General features: G+C 41.0%; 1 protein-coding gene across 1 annotated transcript in view; it reads right to left on the reverse strand.

Moving 5' to 3' along the window:
- LOC122784937 (thyroid hormone receptor alpha) overlaps positions 1-13,985 on the reverse strand; it is a 99,511-nt gene that overhangs the window by 44,582 nt on the left and 40,944 nt on the right. Inside the window, exon 3 of the mRNA XM_044050378.1 lies at positions 11,276-12,436. The gene's annotated coding sequence lies outside the window, so the exon portion shown is untranslated. The remainder of the gene's footprint in view (positions 1-11,275; positions 12,437-13,985) is intronic.

A 13,985-nucleotide genomic window follows, 5' to 3' on the forward strand; every position in this document is an offset into this window, starting at 1 on the left:
TAGAGGATTTTGAGAGAAATCTCAGAAAAGTGGAAGAAGAGGCGGCTCCAAAGTATATCACATACAAGAAACAACCCAATTTCTGGGAAAAGAGCACCCCGGGTTTTAGGGTTAGGCATGGAGAAGAAGTGAGGTTCCGGTTAGGGCCGAGATGACCTGGTAAGGCCATATAAGAAGTAAAAAAATGTCACGGTAAAGGCTATATCTCGCAGGCGTCAACAGCCATATTGTTCAGGGCCTTGGGCCTTGGGCCTGCTTACTACAGCCCTTAGTACGTCACTTCTGGCACCACGGCCCTCGGAAAGATCACTGACCCAACGCCAGAGCTTATGCTAGCTTGCTAAATCCAACGAGACAGTTGCAGCAAAGTTAGAGCCAACAACAGGTGTTCGTCGCAAACGAAAGACGGTTTTTGGGAAAAGCTACTGCCAAGAAAAAGGCGAATGCAGAGCGATCCAAGACCAGAGTGAACATTGGTAGTCTTTTGAGAGTATTTGTTGTTTTTCGTTAGTATCCGGAAAAGGTTAGTGTCACCGAAAAGAACCGAAAGTCACCGATGTCGCGCATCGCTCGTGAATCATCGTGCTTGTTCCTTTGCTCTGGAGGCGGAGCTTCGAGGGGAAGTCGGAAGAAAAGGGGCTTGGACCTTTGAATTAAAATGTTGCCTGATCTAACAGTTTTACCAGGATCTCCGACCCCTACCTTTAAGAGGCTGTAGTCTGTGGAGTCACTACCCATTATTACTTGTGTGTCAATGGTTTTTATATTGTATATTTAAAAAAATGGACATAGTATTCCGGTTTGAAAAATGAAGCTTAGGGAGTAGGTCGTAGGTTTAGCCACCAAGAGGGAACTCCATCTACTACATCTGACAGGTAGTCGGTCTATGGGGAAATGAGCTTCAACTTTATTCACTCAATCACTCAACTACTCACATTTTCCTGAGGAGTTAATGGTGTCGATTGGTCCTTTCAGGTCGTCTGTAATAGAACGTGACGTCAGTTTTGTAAATTGCCTTTCCATTTAGAGGAAAATAGGGTAACACTTTATTTTGACAGTCCATTGTTGACTCTCTATCAGTCATCAACAGGTATTCAATGTCATGTCAACAGATTCAATTCACTTGATAAGTGACATAATACAATTAACTGGCAGTTGTGCTTCAAGTGTTTGTCTACAGACTTTAACACTGACACTGTGGAACATACTGTAAATAGCATGTTTGCAGTGTTTAACCACCATTTAATTTCTTTTCTGCAGATTGTCTCCGCCTCCTGTTAGTCTCAATCCACAGGATCATGTGTGACACATTTTTAGTGGTTTATGTGTTTATTTATTGTCAAGTAAACGTTAAACCATACATTAGTTTACAATTATCTGTCGACAGTCGATTATCCAGCGCCACACGTAGATAATAACGATAATTGTCAACTGATTTACTGTTGACATGACACTGAAAACCTGTTAATTACTAGTAGAGAGTCAACAACGGACTCTCAAAGTGGAGTGTTTCACAAAATAGACAATAAAGCATGGCGCATACAAGTGAGCACCAGCGTGACAGGCGGCTTGTACCTGATTCCAGGTGAAGCCTCTGAATTTTCCAATTTCAAAACCCGACATGGTGCCGCCGGTCCATTTGCGAACTCGAGGCTTCACTTTGTTTTGCAACCAGGAGACTAAATGTCAACAAGCATCTCTAGTGTTTGCAGAGAATGGTGTGAAGAGGAGAAAATATCCAGTGAGCATCTGTTCTCTGGGTGAAAATCCGAGATCAGAGGACAATGACCAGACTGGTTTGATAGAAAATGATAGAAAAGCAACTCAAACACACCGAGTGCAACACCTGCCACGATCGCCCTTGTTATAGTCCTGTGTCATTAATATAGTGACTGGTGTGTGGGTGACGCTGGTTAAGGAGGAATCAGCAGCCAGGAGATAAAGTGCTAATCAACCTTAATGGCTGGATATAAAACAGGGCATCTCCACGGGAAAAGAAGGCAGACGGACGAGGGGGAAGAGACAGAAGATCCATATCACATAAGCACCTATCGACCTAATGTATATCTGCTCCTGTTTCTCTCATGCTCCGGTGTAAAATCAATCCATGCTGCTCCTAAAATAGGGTGATTTATTAATCTGAAAACTTTACATCTAACAATGGGAGATGACCTCATATTTCAGAACTTAGTTATTCAATCATAAAGTCTTTTGCACAGTCTAATCAAATTAACTATAGAGTTAATCAACCTTAAAAGTGTTTGGCTGCTTCAACACAGATGATATAATATATATATATATAAAAATCTCTGTCTCCTGACATTTGACTGCTAAAATGAACAAGGTGTCAAATATGAAGAATTCATAAAGACGGGAGCATTAAAACTGTGAAATGTCATAGAAAATAATTAAGTGAAAGTAATGAGAGTGAGCGAGGGATCGACTCCGGCGGCTGATTAGTGCTCACTGGGATAGTGAACGCAACGACAGGACACGCTTATACACTGAAAATGGTTTAAAATCTCTGTTTAGAGACAAAAGTCCTGATACAATGTGTGACAAAGAATATAAAAACCACAGAATAGAGTCGTACGTGATTGTTAAAGTATGGCAGAGGAAGAGTTATTCCCTCCAACAAAGAGCATCAAATCTCAAAGAGTTTTACGGCTTAAGCACCCGTCTCAGTAACTGGGTTAAATGACGTTAATGTTCAACTAACGTAACACTGAACTGGTAGGAAATGAAATGTTAGCGTGTCATTTGCAATTGTGTACGACACGTGTAACGGGACGAGTTAAAAGGCACGTTGCGTTATACGCCATGTGATGCGCGCTTCATTTAGTGCAATTGTGTCATTGTAATTTAAACATGAAATATAGTTATGTTTTTTATATCTGGCCATACATTATTAAAATGATTAAAATTAACTTAATCATTTGGTAAAGATGACAATTGATGACATAAAAAATTCAAACATTTCCCCTTCCTTTTCGGTTAATTTGCTACATTATTTTGTTATGTTGGCACCAAAAGATAAAAACAAATGAAATTTTTAAGACCTATAAGCAGTGTCCATGTGATTTTACACATTCATAGTGTTGTGAAATCAGTTACCATATAATAATCCTAATAATGTGATTAATTCTCTGACAATAATAGTACCAAGAAAATCTATAATCGTGACGACACTCTCGCTTGGAACCAGGTACCCAAAACAAAAACAGGCACCAGGTACTTTGAGTCGAGCTGAGTAGTGCTAGAACTGTACAATGGAGAAGCACCATTATTCAAGCCCACTTCAAAAAAACCCTGAAGTATTACTTTAAGTAGTATAGATAATGGATGAAGGAAGGAAGGAAGGATGCATGTGTTCAACATTATTTAACTGGAGCCACAACCACAACACACAACTAAAGACATCCAACGCAAACTGCACAAAATGGCACTAATGTACCCAACCTTCATGTCAGGGTTGGCCCCCAAAGCTGCGTCTGCATTCAGGACCAAAATAAAAGCCTTGGGTGCAAAACCGCACCTGACAAGCTTAATGTATTTACTGTGTAGCAGGGTCTATAGGAGGACGGCCGACAGCGTGGCCTCAGATCATGCTGACACACTGAAATGAAGCCTGCCAAAGGACTTACTGTCCATCCAAGTTTCGATCAATGCACCCTGTAGGAAGGCCAAAAGAAGAGATGATGGGGAAAATTGATAGAAAGAGAAAGAAATCTGATGGTTTAGGAGAGGATGATGGGAGACCCTGAGGGGGTGGGGAAACGAACAAGGTAAAGAGAGCGTGAAAAACTGTGGCGTCAACAGGGAGACGGGCGGCGAAGCGCGGCTGAGGAAGAGAGAGACCAAACGAGACAGACAGTGAGTGAAGGAGGAGAGGAATGATATGAGTCACACAGAGAAAAAGGAAACAATCACAAAGAGGGATAAAGAAAAAGAGCATAATCACTGCGTGTACTTATATGAACACGTGTGCAGGAATGTGGGACAGGTTTGTGCTCCGTTAGTCCGTTTGAACTCGGTAACTTGACAGCGGAGCGTGAGACAGACGACAGGTTAAATGGCCCATGACATCAGTCAGAATCCCCCAACATGTTAAATTACATGAATTACAAATTTGGAATGTGTGGGGTACGAGTACAGATCATCACAGAGTGCGGCCCGTCTGTGGAGACTGAAGGTACTGAAGGTACTCTTCGTTTTATATTTTTGTTTTTACCGCCCGCTATGGTCATAAAAGTTAATGTTGTTATTATAGAGTTGTGTACAGACTCTGTATTGCTAAAGGGTCTAAAGGATTATTTATTCTGTCATCTGTGAGGCTGATTCCCATCCCTGGGATTATACAAATGCTGGTAAAGATTTATAGTTCGATTGCTTGTGCTCAATTTACAGCTGCCACTCAGCGCTATATCAACAGTATGGATCGGCCTCCGTGAGTCCAGCTTTTCATAGACCGCAGTGCAGTTAGTCTACTCCACACACAGTAAGTAGTAGAGGTGTTTGTTTAGTGACGTTACATACAGCACACTGTCCAGGTTCTACTTTAAACGCATCCTTTCCGGGTTTTCATTTACATTTTATTGTCCCGTCCGAGCTTTTAAAAATGTTTTTAACTCCGTCTCTGTCGTTTTGGTCTTGTTTTTGTCTGCTTTGATGTGAGATATTTTTATCCCTGAGGCGCGCCGCACAGCTCAACTCATACATGAATTAATAATGAGAGTTCTTTATGTGCAACACAAAGCATGTTATGATGTTATGTGCTTCAATGTGAGGGATACAGAGAGACTTCCTCCTTTTATTTTTATTAATGTCTTCATGTTTACAAAGTGCTTTTAATGCCAAATTGAAAAAAATAATTAATACACTGACATTAAGGCCTGGGCCAAGCTGTCGTTTGCTTCCATTGATAAAGTCATAAACTTGATGAGAGGAGAATATTCTTTAACTTCTATCCATAAACATGTGACACTGATAAAGATAATTCAGTCTTGATCGTGCTGACATTTGAGGACACTGGAGACACTGAAATGGACGTGGAAGCTTGGAGGGAGTCCAGTTGAGAATTTGTGGGTGAACTTAATAGGTTTTGACATTGCACTAACCCCCGCTATAATGCTTGTTGCAATCAGACAATTAATTCATCAAATCAACAATTAATTGATTCATCCATTACTAAATTAATCGTCAACTTTTTTGATTAATCGGTTCGAAAAAAAATGTCATGATTGAAACAAGATTTCCGATTGTTTAAGCTTCTAAAATGTGAATATTTCTTCACTTATTTGCTCTGGATAACAAAGAAATCCTTAAAAGTTCATCATTTTGATTTGTGGTTTGTCGTCATTTCCAGGTTTGACGAACACAGATCAACATTTTTTAAGGTTTTCTGATATTTTATGGACCAAAACGATTAATCGAGAAAATAATCGATATATTAATTGACTACGAAAATAATCGTTAGTTGCAGCTCAATGGTACTTAAAGGTTGTGGGTTCGCTCCCCAATTTCATGCGTTTTTATAATGACAAATAAAGGCTATTCTATTCATGACTCCCATGCAATCTGAGAGTTTGATCGTATTTCTCAGGAGAATGTGGAAAACATTGTAGTAAATCTACGATAAAATCGACTTTAAGTTAATGATGTGAGACTTTTGAGAACATTTCAGGGGACGGTACCAACAACAACACATCTAAGATTACTCTGGGACGACACAAAGAGACAAAAGAAAGTGAATTAGTCAAATTGGTGCGACTGAGAAATTTGATTTCATACAATTTCTAGTCAGACTAGCAAGAATTTGATTGTTTTTTTAAGTCATGTACACTGTTATGGAGCTTAAGAAAACAGTATTAGTCTGTACACAAATGTCTTTTTTTTTTTTTTATTAAACCACTATGTTAATCTGACAGATGTTCAAAACAGAGCCACCGCTTGTGACCACCTACGCTTTCCTTTTTCAAAGACGCACACAGCGTCTGTCGCAAGACTGAGGTGATGCACAAAGTAATTAAAGCGTTTGAAACCAGATACAACAAACCATCTAAAGTATTAACATTTCCCCAGAAGTTTGATTCTTTAAGGATCAAAAAACTCCTAAAAAGCCCTGAAGCAGCTATATTAATTCTACATTGAGACTGCACTCATTTGCATTCCCATGTGACTGCCAATGTGTGCCGTGATGCAAACCGATTATTTCATAAAATCTGCTTGCATTTACGATGTCTTTGTACTATTTCCTCACCCTCTGACAGCCGTTTCCAACAGGAGAGTGGAAGTTTGTAAAACCTAGTTCCCTCTCCCACAACAAAGTCCAAAGAGAAAGTCAGGACACTGGAGCTGCCGGGGCTCCGGCTGCCGCGTTCAGCAAGCATGTGGAACTTACGTAAGACCGATCAAAGGATTTCAAACACTGAAGCCACGCAATAAAACATCTGACCTTACGGATGGAGGGATCAACACTTCCTGCTTCCATGCTGTGATGTAAAATTGATCATTTTCCCTATGGAGTTTGGTGTGCGGGGAAAGAGCACTTCACAAAGTGGCATTAACTTAACTTTGCAGATTCATTAAGAGCGTTTTAGTAAAGTGGCGTACAAGAGCTCTCCCTTTAACAACTTTAAAGTCCTCTGCATGTCGACGGCGAGCTACGGAACAATGATTTATAATATTCCAAATTTAAATGTTAATTTCTTTTGTGTGGTGCGTCAACTTTGATTGATGAGTGAATAAGTTCACTTAACGTAATGAGTGTTAAACGACTGAAACTGCGAGGTGAGTGTGGATGAAGATGAAGATGGAGATGATCATGCGCCGCATGTCTGACTAACTCGTGCCCGCACACGGACAGGACCAAACAATTCCTTTAAAAACAAACAAACTAGTGAAAAACACAACAGAGACGAGCATTTTAAATGAAAACATATTCAAATGTTCTCAATTCCAGTGCATGAGAGTGAGTGGAAGTAATGCAGGGTTCACGGCGTGTTGAGCTAGAAGAGCAGCGAACGAGATGCCTTCAAAGATCTTGGGACATTTCTGTGGGATCGACAGCGTCTACGTGTAGAAATAACCAATCAATCAATCAGTGTTATCAGTGATTTAACATTTTTTACAGTTTTGTCTGTTTAACATGACGACAAACAGTCACATTAACCGACTCTTTGTAATCAAACGAATAATCAAATCGTCAAATGTGTAATGTAATTACATGTTTTAATAAATGTTTGTGTGGTAAGGTCTATGGAAAATTCCTGTTAATAAATTGGATTACAGACCACTGGCTTAGATCACACACACACACAGATGTCTGTTTTAATGACGTAAAATAACATTACATGGACTCACCATATAATTACCATCAGCTATATCGTCTGGAGACAAATTAGCCTCTGGGGGGGGGCAACAGCCAATTTTTTTTTTAAGTTTTCCTGCATAGAAAGCAGATATCTGGGCCAAGACTTCTCTTTTCCATTTGGCAAACAGTGTTTACGACAAGCAACAAGAGGAAGACGAGGAGCGGGGTTGCAGTAGAGAGATATCTAAAACAAAGCCTGCTGCAACATGATTTGGTCAAACTGGAAACAATTCCAGTCCAAAAATCTGGTCAATCGCCTACAGAAAGATAACCCTTTAACTGCCTTTATTATGCTTTAAGGTTTTTTTTTTTCCACTTTCCTTTAGTAGTAAAATGACCAAAGGCCAAAGCACAGGGCAATAAGAGAGACAGCACCTGAAAGGCCTTTCTTCCATAAATCATTTACATCATCAAGTGACATCTGTTGCCATGACATTGACAGGATCAAGTTTGGTGATGGAGATTGTTGCATACAATGGTTTGAATGGTCAGAATGGACAAGAACCATAAACCAAAGACTGCTCTCCCATAGACACCACCTGGAAACCGTAAGAAAGGCCGCCCCGAGAAAACCTGGTGGTAAACTAAAGCTGTGTTCATTTACACTGAGTGGAACGGTTTGGTTTGGCACAGTACGGTTCTCCAACCGTTCCATTCTTTGGCACCCTTCAAGCCTGACCCAGGGCTTTACCATTCAAAACGATACCAAATCAAACCATGACGGAAACACAGCATAGGATGACTGAGCTGAAAGAGATGGGTCTGACATGGGGGGACAGTGCCAGATGGAGGCAGATCATCCGTGGGACAAAGAGGACAGACGGACAGACTGACGAGACGAGAGTGCTGTGACTTTAAAAACTGTAAAAGGATCTGTTTTGCGAAGGTGGTTTCTGACGTCCAATATTTGTTTTGAGCTTGACTCGGTAGGCGAGGACTGACGCTATCGTTACCATGGCTACAGGAGATTTTATAGCTGATCAGGAAGCCGGTAACGGGTGTGAATTTTCCGAGCAGTTGAGCAACTACAAAAGAGTGGGCCAGCTGACCAATCACAGCAGACGGCGCTCAGAGTGTGAAAAGGGGCGTGGCAGACGTGTACGACATGAGATAATTTAGAGAGCGCTTTTAAATGACAGTGTTCCACGAACCACACTTCCAGGAAAGCTGGAGGGACACAGAGAGACTTTCAGTGTTTTCACTGAACAACTTCATTTTAGTTCTTTAACATAAACACATTTTGAAACTGGTGCCTTCAATCATCTGGGAACAGAAGATAAAGTAAAAGAATACAAGTCCATTCCTGTAAAGAAGGACGGACAGTCTTTTCATCATGTTCTCATGTTATGATGTTGTCATATTTTCAAAACGTGAGTCTTTTCCTTCTGTTTTTTTGTTGTTGTTTTAAATGCAGACTAATGAAGTCCCCATCATGTGGCTGTGTGGAAAGATTTAAGTCTCCACAACAGCACGAGCAATAACAAGACCCCCCGCCTTCATCCCCAGACATGGCGTGATAGCAGCAGCAGTCTCAGAGAGACCATGGATGACTCACTCAGTGTTCCAGTTTCATGTACACAAACACACACAGGTTTGCACAGCTATTCTTCTTAGGACACTGCACTGACTTCTTTTCAATTGCAAAGCCTGAACAATTCAAATATTAGCCCTAAACATGACCAGAAATGAGGGTCTGCCTCATTAGGAGCAGGTTTTGGTCTCCTTTAGGTCTACTAGCCCTGACGAGTTCAGTGTTAATGCCAGAAAGGAGTAACGAATCTTACTCACACACACACACAGATCAAACTTCTTGCACCTAAGCAGCCAGTGATCCGATTGGACAACACAGGCTTTGCGTCCTATACATTTACCCGCGTGTGAGTCACAGTTGGTGGAGGAAGGCTGTGTGTTGCCATGGCAACACAAACCAGGGGACAGAGTACAGGCGTAAGTTATGGCGTTGAGGTGTGAGGGGACTATCAATGAGGATTGCACATATGTGACTCCATGTCAATGACAGAGGGAGGGGTGGAGCGAGAGGACAGAGGGTGTCTGAGGTAAGCCATGTCCACTTTTCTCCTCCTTCTCGACCTCCACCTCGTCTCATCTGTGAGTCGTCTCGTTTTCTCATCTCAACATTCTCCACTTTATACAATTTCCTTACTACCACACACTCGCTTTGTCAAAAAACAGAAAAAAGAAAAAAGGAACAGCGTGTGTCCACATAATGGAAATCACATATTACACTGTATGAGTGAATGTATTTTTGCAGCAGCTGTGTCGTGCGTTTTCTCCACCCAGGGATCCCCCTCAACCATATTATGACCTAAAGCAGGGGCGTCAAACTCATTATACAAATTATGAAAAAGCTAAAACATTTCTTGAACAAAATAAGTGCAATTTTAACAATGTGATGCCCAAGTTTATAATTTACATGAGTGCAAGATCACAGTGGATCGAGATAGACACAAAACATTCAGTCACAGGTATCTGGAACTGAAAAATATGGTAAATGACATCACATTTTCACATATTCATTCCTGCGGTGGGCCGGTTTTGGCCCGCGGGCAGTATGTTTGACACCCCTGACCTAAAGGAATGCTTTGTTTCCCCTGAGTTGAGAAATATCTTCATTCTTTTCTTTGTTAGCATAACTGTTAGCATAAGACGGCAGACACTGTTTACATTCTGGGAATGAGGTCCCGCCCCCCCAATGAGTGGGTCTAAAAAGTGCGAAATCGGACCAAGTGTCACCGGTGGACACGTCACAAAAAAAAGAATGAAGATATTTCTCGACTCAGGGGAAACTGAGGTCAGGAAGCACAATATTTTTTTAAAAATACTATCCATATTCTAGTAATACAAAGCTAAATGCAAATTAGGGCTGAACGAATATCTAATTGCGATTATTTTGACAGGAAATGTGATTGAGTCATTATATGTATCATTATTTTCATTCATATTTAAAAGGATTCATGTGTGACATTTGTGTAGCTCTGTGAGAAACACAGATGTTCTCTTCAGTCTGTAGAATAAGACGTGTAATAATAATTCATAGAAAATTATATTTTGACACACATTTTGGCTTATTTAAATATTGCGTCTCTGTGTTGCGATTTCGATAAAATTTCGATAAAAGTGTTCAGCCCTAATGCAAATCAGTGAAGTAAGAAAATTCACAGTCTCTTGTTAACCTGACTCCAATTTGCATAGTATTGGATTATGGAAACAAGCCAGAGAAACTCACTGAGGCCTCACTGAACCTGTGATTCACACTGGTGACTGATCGTGGCTTTTTAAAAGGCCAATATGATATAAAGTCAATAGCTGATCAATTGTCTCCCACTCCTGAGGAAAAAAAACTGTAAAAGATAGATATGATATCATATATATGATTCCATCTCTTTAAATGGCTGCCATCCAGCAGAAGTTGCACAGCCCTCCTCCGCTCTTGAACCGTGAGACTATAAGAAACAGCTGCTCTGAACCAAACACCAAAAACACCGAGCCTAATGCCAACATCAACATTCATTAACTTTCATTTTCTTTCAAGTCGACCGTCTTCTGCATTTCTGTTCCCAACTAAAGACGTATGAAGTATAAAAAGCCCAAACTCTCATAATGACCTTTACTGCGCCATGTTCCTTCCATCATAATACCCGCTCTGTCTCCGCTCGCTATTATCTAATAAGGCACAAATGCCAGTTAAATGTCAGTTAGAGACACAAAGAAATAAAAATTGGCCCGAAAACTTGAAGTGTTTCTTTGTCATTAATGTAAAATGGCAAGTGATGAGTACAACCTTGATGTTCCTCATACCTATCACAGCCTCCTGTTACTGAGGAGCATAGAAAAAGAAGGAATCAAGCTGATAAACAAGCAGGAAAAAGAACAGGAACTCACCGTTGCATTTTCCTCCTCACTCCCTCCTTCTCTTGCTCTCCGCCGTCGCACAATATGGACTTGCTCTGTTCACTTTTTTTGTTGTTTCACTTCTCCGAGGTTAAACGGTTAAATCTGCGAGCAAGTGCTTCAGTCTCTGTAGTTGCGTCTCCTGAGCGAGGAAAGCTAATGAGAACTTCTCCTGCACTGTGGGTAGCTTTATTTCTCTGGAGGCTTCACATGGTGAAGAGGAAGCTCGAGGCAGGGGGAACTTCTGAGTCTCTTCTGTGATCTCCTCTCCCAACGACGCTGCCGCTTACACGACGAGGCGCATGTGTGATGTGACTTTGTTGGAAAGAGAATCCAGGTGACGCTCACGAACCCTCTCGCTCTCACTTCTCTGGGAGGCCTTCCTGGCTACTGTTGCTATACTCCTGCCTCCAAGGCAAGTGGAAGATCCTGGAGTGAGTTGGATTTTTGACACGGAAAAGTTCCCTTCCTGCTCCCTTTGACTAAAAAAAGTTTCTACACTGTATCTGCTGAGGTATTTAGTTGCCAGGTAGACTGTAAAAGACGGGGTATGAGGGTATGAGTGTGTCCTTCCAGTGATAACTTGCCCGAGGTCCAGGCTACAATTGTAGCATCGGCACAATTCATGCAGCGAGCGGATCCAAGCTGGCAGGCGGTAAGAGGTCCAAGGTCATCGCTGGTTGTCACAGCTGCAGCGGGTTAGCGCTTGAGAGGCAATACAGGTCGTCACGGTAACAGCAGCGAAAGGTCACAAACAGGTGTGTTTCCGTGCCGTGTTCCAAAGTCAGTGGGTTGGCTGTTTTGGTGGAGGAGGTAGACAGTGGGAGAAGATCCCTGAGGTAAATGAAGAAATGTTGCATGAAGAGAAGACGGGAACTGAGGAACTGAGAGCAAACAGTTTTGTGTTCCTGATTCTCTGGGAGGTAGATGGTCTGAAGAGGTTTTCCTCTGATCGGCTCAGAGTGAGAGGAGAGGACGGCAAGAGGTAAAACTGTGCAGAATCAGTCCTGAGTAGACTTGATTCCTATCTTATGTCTTTTGAAAAAGAAAAATGCTGGTGGTTGTCCAGTGTCCATCAGGACAAAAAAAAACAGTTGCTGCTTGGCTCCGCCCCCTTCACTTACACAGGTAGGTTTCTTCAGGGCTCTCCACCTATGGAAAGACAACGGGAGGTTAGAACATGACCATGGACATCAGTGGGGAAAGATTACATCACGTATATTAGAGCTACAACTAACGATTCTTTTCATAATCAATTCATCTGTCGATTATTTTCTCGATTAATCGATTGGTCCATAAAATATCAGAAAACCTTAAAAAATGTTTTGTCAAACACCGAAAATGAAAATGATGATGTTCGCAAATGTCTTGTTTTGTCCTCAAACCAAAATGACTAACTTATAATGATTTCTTTGTTATCCAGAGCAAAGAAATTAAGAAAATACTCTCATTTAAGAAGCTTAAACTATCAGAAATCTGTTGTTTTAATCATGTAAAAATTTCGAACCCATTAATCAATTATCAAAATAGTTGCCGATTAACTTAGTAATCGATTAATTGTTTCAGCTCTAACGTATATTGATAGGTTATCACACTCAAATAGGGCTGCAACAACTAATCGATTATTCAAATAGTTGCCAACTAACTTAATTGATTAGTTGGGTTAAAACGTGAATCCTTCATTTCTTCGTAAAAGAAACTTAAGCAATATCTGGTCAAATAAATATAAAATGTATTTCCTTTTTGTTGAGAGAGAGTGGGTTTTTTTTTTTTCCTTTTTATCCGATTAATGATCAATCGAAATTAATCACTTTCGTTAGATGCAGCCCTTCACTCAAATGAGTAGTAAGAACAATCAGTTTCGGTGATTTCTTGACTATGGGCTCACACACACACACACAGGGAGGTGTTTCAGCTCTTGCTCATCAGTTAAATGCAGGATGGATGTCAGTGCAATCCCTGATCGTGCGGAGTCTAATGGAGCTCTTGAAAGGATTCACGCTGCAGTCATACAGTATATGAGCTCCTCAGCACAGAATGGTTCACTTCTCCAATTTTCCTGCATTTGCAATTTAAATAGCAATGCACCAGGTACAGGCACAACGGCTTTGTTTTGCTCGTCAGGCAAAGATGTGATTGACTGAACTCATGTTCCGCCTTCAACACGCTAAATAAAACCCCTTAGCACTTAAATTACTTGCTGTTTAACTAACAAGAGTGGACATGCCTGATTGCCACCAGTGAGCTTCCTCTGGAGGAAAATCAAAAAATACTAACTAATAACAATGTCACTCCATCAGAGTAAATGATCTTATTGGGAATAAAATCTGCTCTATTGCAGCGCAGCATGCACTTTAGCCCATGTGCTACAGATCGATTAAATAGAGCCCTCACAGTAATCCAGGACTCTTGTTCTGTGAGGATATAAAGATACAGTAAATAAGCCTCATGCTCTACTGCAGTATAGTGAGACACAAAGATCAAGTGCAGACATCTAATGGTCAGAAACAAGACAGCCCTGCTTTGCATGTCAGAGAGGATGTAGTTCTTTGAAAACAACGGGAAATCCACACTCAAAGTGGCTGGTTTGTGGAGTCAGGTTGCCATAGGAACACACAAATGAAATGCTTGAAAAGTCAGTGGGCTTTCATTTTAATTTCTGCCAATAAACCCCCTCCTAAATGTTTTATACCGGACCTTT

Source organism: Solea senegalensis, linkage group LG19 (genome assembly GCF_019176455.1).
Source record: "Solea senegalensis isolate Sse05_10M linkage group LG19, IFAPA_SoseM_1, whole genome shotgun sequence".
NCBI classification, from domain to species: Eukaryota; Metazoa; Chordata; class Actinopteri; order Pleuronectiformes; family Soleidae; genus Solea; species Solea senegalensis.